Genomic DNA, 6,000 nt, shown 5'->3' with positions numbered 1-6,000 from the left:
TCAAATGCTGTGGATTTTTTTTTTTTGCTATTTTTGTGTTTGTATTCACATAGATTGAATCATTTATTTCTCTTAACACTCTTCAAATCTAGGTATTACTATGGTATCAGTTTTATAGAAATGAAAATCTTTAATTTGCCTAAAGTCCCAAAACTGATAATTGAATGGGCCAGGCTTGACTGTAGATCTTACAACCGCAGAGCCCAAGTTCTTAACTATTCTCCTCTATAGGCCTTTATTTATTTACTTATTTAATATGAAATTTATTGTCAAATTAGTTTCTATACAACACCCAGTGCTCATCCCAACAGGTGCCCTCCTCAATACCCATCACCCACCATTCCCTCCCTCCCACCCCCCATCAACCCTCAGTTTGTTCTCAGTTTTTAAGAGTCTCTTATGTTTTGGCTCCCTCCCTCTCTAACCTTTTTTTTTCTCTATAGGCCTTTATAAAACATATGTGTGAGATAAAAAACTCATGATCTGATTATTATTGTCCTAGGGCAGCCATGGAATAACATAATTCCTTAGAGTAAGGGTTTTCCATACATGAGTGGCTATTCTGAATGATTAGGAAGGAGAGTAATATTGGGGTGAAAAATTAGATTTTAGGTCTGCCTTCCAAATGATAGATCTGTGGACCACATGTTTATGGCAGTATAGTCTAATTTCCCCAGATATTATATTAACAAAATTTAATACTGTGGCTTTCCCTATTCCTAATCTTTCTTACAAGTTATCTAGGAGAGCAATCACAGGAGAAGCTAAATACTAAATGGCACTTTTTTCTTTCTTTCTTTCTTTCTTTCTTTCTTTCTTTCTTTCTTTCTCTCTCTTTCTTTCTTATTATTATTATTATTATTATTATTTGTTTTGTTTTGGCTTTTAAGTTCAAAGTCTCAGTCTGTAAATAGGGCAGTATTTAGAGAGGAATAATTGAAAAAGAATATTTTCCCCTTCCATTTGCTTAAATTTGGGAAATAGAGAATAGAAAAGATGTGTGGCCTTAGTCTCATCAAGAATTTTGAGGGGCGCCTGGGTGGCTCAGTCGGTTAGGTGTTCGACTTCGGCTCAGGTCATGATCTCACAGTCCGTGAGTTCGAGCCCCGCGTCGGGCTCTGTGCTGACAGCTCAGAGCCTGGAGCCTGTTTCAGATTCTGTGTCTCCCTCTCTCTCTGACCTTCCCTCATTCATGCTCTGTCTCTCTCTGTCTCAAAAATAAATTAACATAAAAAAAAACTTAAAAGAATTTTGAAAGTTGTCTTCCTTACCACATTGGCTCAGGGGCCTGAAGTAGATAGCTCCATTGTATGCCAGAAAGAGAGCAGCCCTGAGGCATCCTACTGGATTGTGCATCCTTGGACTGTTGTGGCAGGGCGTAATTATCTCCCATTTCCTCCGTTGTGTATGAAAGTTAGGATAATGGGGTGGGGGCAGTATTCCAGTGTCCTCAATATCTGTCTGTAGTATATGTCACAAATTCTCGCTTCCTCTTTCTTAAAATACTTCTTTTACCTGCCTTCTGGGATTTCACTCTCTTGTTTTTACTCCTGCCTCACTTATAGTCCTTTTGCATTTTCATTTGCTGATTCTTCTTCGATTTCCAACATCTCAAAATGTTTTAGCGACCCATAAATGGAAATATTTTCTAGTCCCATAGTTTTATGGACCACCTGTATGGTAATGATTCCTAAATTTATATCTATAGGTTGATTCCATTCTCTGACCTCCAAATACAGACATTTAACTGTTTCTGTAGCTTCTTCACTGTGTGTTTAATAGTCCTCTCAAACTTAGTATTATAGGAACTAATGTTGATCCCCTTCCCAAACATGTTTTTTTTTCTAGATTCTTTCACCATCAATAAATAAAACCCAATGTCTCCAGTATTTCAGGTCATAAAACTTGTAGTTATCAATGTTTCATTTACTTATCTGCAATAATTGAGTGAGCATCTACTATCTGCAACTCATTATGCTATGAAATTATACAACACTGGAGAACACAGACATTTCTATTCTCTTAATGATTACAATCCAGAAGGAGGACATAGACAATAAACAATAAGTCATATACATACTAACAAGCAGGTAATATAGTATCATAAAAGGTGACAAGCTCTGGGGAAAAAAGGAAAATGAAGCAGGGTGAAGCAGATTGGGAAGAGGAGGAGAGTGAGATGTAATATTAATGTTAAGATAGGCCTAACTGAGAATGTGAGAGGTAACTCAAATATCTGGCAGTAAGATAATTCACCTGAGGAAATTAATATAACTGGGAGAGAAGTATTCTGAGAAAAGGTCAACATGAGAAGGGACCTAAGGAGATAATATGCTTGGCATCTTTGAAAAATACCAAAGAAACCAATGTGTTTAGAAAAGGATCAGTGAGAAAGAAAACCAAGGAAGTAACAGAAAAACGGATTCTGAAAGCCCTTTAAGGGCCATTGTAATAACCATGGACTTGTACTCTAGAGGAGATGGGAAGGAATGTGGGATTTCATTGAATATTTGACATTGTATGTCTTAAGTTTTAAAAGGACCACTCTGGCTACTCTGCTGAAAATATAGATGGGACAGAGATGGTAGGCAAGGCAGATACAAGAAGGTCTGTTAGAGGGCTTTCACATTAACCCTTGTGCTCAGTGGTGATGGTTCTGACAAGGGTGATAGCAGTAGAAGTTATGTGAAGTGATTAGATTTGGAATATATTTCTTTCATGGCTCACAATAAATCCATCACACGTCTGTCAATTCCAAATTAAGATTATATCCAGAATTTGACTTTTTAAAATCTATTATCTTGATCTAAGTTTGTGCCTAAATGAATACAGTAGCCTCCTATCTGTCTTCACTTCTTCCCTCTCCCACCTGCACCCCCACTCCAGTCGCAATACAACAATTAGAGTGATTCCTTAACACCTCCCCAAAATTTCCAGGAGCTTTGAATCATATTTAGAGTAAAAGCTAAGGTCCATGAAATGTCCAACAGAAGACATATATGGTCTGACTCATCATTAACCTCATTAGCCTCTCCTGCCTCTCACCCAGTTTTCTACTCTACTCTTCTGTAGCCTACTCTAGGGTATTTGTACTTATTATTTTTTCTAACTAGATATCTCCTCCACACATGTCTGAAAATTTTAATTACTCTCCTATTTCCCTTTCTTTTTTGATCAAATTTTACCATATCAGAGAATTCCCCAATCATTTGGAAGGAAGGAAGAAAGGAAGGAAGGAAGGAAGGAAGGAAGGAAGGAAGGAAGGAAGGAAGGAAGAAGGAAAATAGTTGAGTCAAAAGCATACTTCTTTACCAAAAGAATTTGAAATAATTTTCTACTAGTCTTATGAAAAGCAAGATGTGAGGCGCCTGGGTGGCTCAGTCAGTTAAGCATCTGACTTCATTTCAGCTCACGTCATGATCTCGTGGTTCATGAGTTTGAGCCCTGTGTTGGGCTCTGCACTGACAGTGCAAAACCTGATTGAGATTCTGTCTCTCTCTCCCTCTTTCTCTGCCCTTCTTGCTCTCTCTCCCTCAAAATAAATAAATTTAAAAAAAAAAGCAAAATGTAGGGTACCTGGGTGGCTCAGTCGGTTATGCGTCTGACTTCGGCTCAGGTCATGATTTCACAGTTCGTGAATTCAAGCCCCTCATTGGGCTCTGTGGTGACAGCTAGGTGCCCGCAGCCTACTTCAGATTCTGTGTCTTGCTCTGTCTCTGCCACTCCCTGCTTTTGCTCTATCTCTCTCAAAAGATAAACATTAAAAATTATTTTTTAAAAGATTCTCTTTTATCTTTAAAAAAGCAAAATATAATAAATACATTTTTTCCCTGGTATTTATAGATTATGTGTCTGATAACATGATGTCTTATTTGTAAATGTCTCAGTGTCTAGGGAGACCTCTGTATAGTCATGAGTGACTGATTTCCTTAAGGCAACACCCAAAATTTCCTTTGTATTGCAAATTTTAATAGTATTTTCATGCATTAAAATATGTAAATACAATGCTATATATAATAAATACAAATTATATACAATATACATATATCTATACTTTTGTTTATTGCTACAAATGAAAGTGAGCTTTTTTGTTTATAGTGTAGTTTTACTATTTTAAATTAGTATTACTTTCTTTCATTAAAAGATTAATGGAATATATTTTCCACATACTAACTACAGGATCAAGTATAATGCTATGTTTTATGCTTAATTCAGTAATTTTAAAATATGAAGATAAAACTAAGTAAAATATTCTAATGGAACGGCAGGATCAGGATATACTAATAGAATCTTATTTTGACAAAATTCTAGAGTGTCCAGTGATTCCTGTTCTCTCTACAAACTCACAGATGGAGGTGAGATTTCACTTATTCTACCTTGAGTGATATAAATTCCTTGAGGTCTTCTTTATTATAGTTCCAAAATTCTTCTTTAGAAAAAGACAGAGTCTGCATCACTTCTTTTATAAAGATCATCATAGAATCAATAAGTAACATTCTAAATTGATTTTTCACATCAGCAGGCTCTCTCTCTGTTCTCTTATCCAGACAGCCTTTGCTGTACAATAGCATCTGAGGTTGTCACTAAACCTTCAGCATCAGGTTTCCCTAGCAACACAAGGCTTTTTTCTTTCTCCCACTGTCTGTATCTGAATGAAAAAAAAAAAAAAATCAATTTGTAATAATCCCTGAAAACACAAGAAAACATTCAGTCTGAGACATATGAAGTTAGCAAGGAAAATGGTGAGTTACAAATGAAATTGGAAATAATTAAATTATAGGGAAGTATTTTGCCTATGGATTTATACAAAGCTCCAGATGGCTTTCTGTATTCATCTCCAGATTAGCTAAATAAAGGCCAAGCCTTATGTCAGCCTGCACATGGCTTTAATGAGTTTACCTTTATACTACAACAGGTTAGGGCTTTTAGCGCCTTGTTTCAGGAGCCACATATAAAAGAAGCCTTATTTGATTAGGGTTCTGAGAAACAGTGATACATGCTAGGCATGTACAGACATTAACAGTAATCACAAGCCTCCCAGGGTTGCAAGCTACCTTGGCTAATGGTTGAAAATCAGGGGTAAGTTGTACTTGATTCCTCCTAGAAATTACTTTTCTATTACAAGATTGCAAAACTGCCTGACTGAATTGAATACCACCACAAAGATCTCGATTAGTCATAAGTATTTCTTTAACCATATTTTTTGCCTGTTCTCTACAAAATCTTTTTGCAAAATCTTCTCTGTCATATGCTCGAGGATATTCATTCTATTTGAATCAATAAAAAAATGTTTTGTATTCTTTGAATCTGCAAACAAAGAATATAATGTTTGTCTCCTCTACAGAATAGGATCTAGGGGAATACCAGAGTCTTTATTTAATCATAACGTACCCATGATTGCTTGAGATTTTTAAAGTTTTCCCCCATTGTCCACTAGCATCATGGTGCTATGAAATGTCAATTGCAAAAGAAATTGCGTAATTTTCACACTTTGTTTACAAATGATTAACTAGAAATCTGTAAATACTTAACCGAATTTTTAGAAGTGCCCTTTATTTTCATGTTAATACTCACTAAAATGTTCCTCCTCAATGACACTATAAAGGCAATATTTCCTTTTGATATTGTTGTTAATGTGACTTTATCTATATCTTACTGGATATGATGATTTCTTTTTAAAAAGAAAAAGATGCTTTAAATTTCAAACAGCCTTACCTTATTAATATCCTATCTTATTTTATTATTTAGATGATTTATGCCTCAATAGGATTCATCAGTACTATTTAAATGTAAGATTTTTATTATCTTAAAAACATCTGCTTAATTATTAAAATATTTCAGATTATGTGTTTTGAACCACTTGTATTTATTTGGTATATGGTAACAAATGACAGACTATTTCTAAAACTAAGGGTTAACTTTATTTTAAAAATTAATCAGATAGTATTATTAAATATTGTTAGGGCTAATATGACTATATGTCTTTCTGTCATTCTGTCT

General features: G+C 35.1%; 1 protein-coding gene across 1 annotated transcript in view; it reads left to right on the top strand.

The window, feature by feature from the left end:
• Positions 1–4,912: 4,912 nt before the first annotated feature.
• Positions 4,913–6,000, top strand: part of LOC123608564 (protein eyes shut homolog) — a 373,016-nt gene continuing 371,928 nt past the window's right edge. The window contains exon 1 of the mRNA XM_045498670.1: positions 4,913–5,079. The gene's annotated coding sequence lies outside the window, so the exon portion shown is untranslated. The remainder of the gene's footprint in view (positions 5,080–6,000) is intronic.

This window comes from Leopardus geoffroyi, chromosome B2 (assembly GCF_018350155.1).
Source record: "Leopardus geoffroyi isolate Oge1 chromosome B2, O.geoffroyi_Oge1_pat1.0, whole genome shotgun sequence".
In the NCBI taxonomy this organism is placed as follows: Eukaryota; Metazoa; Chordata; class Mammalia; order Carnivora; family Felidae; genus Leopardus; species Leopardus geoffroyi.
The sequence above is the reverse complement of the archived record's forward strand: the minus strand, read 5'-3'. Positions and strand labels throughout refer to the sequence as shown.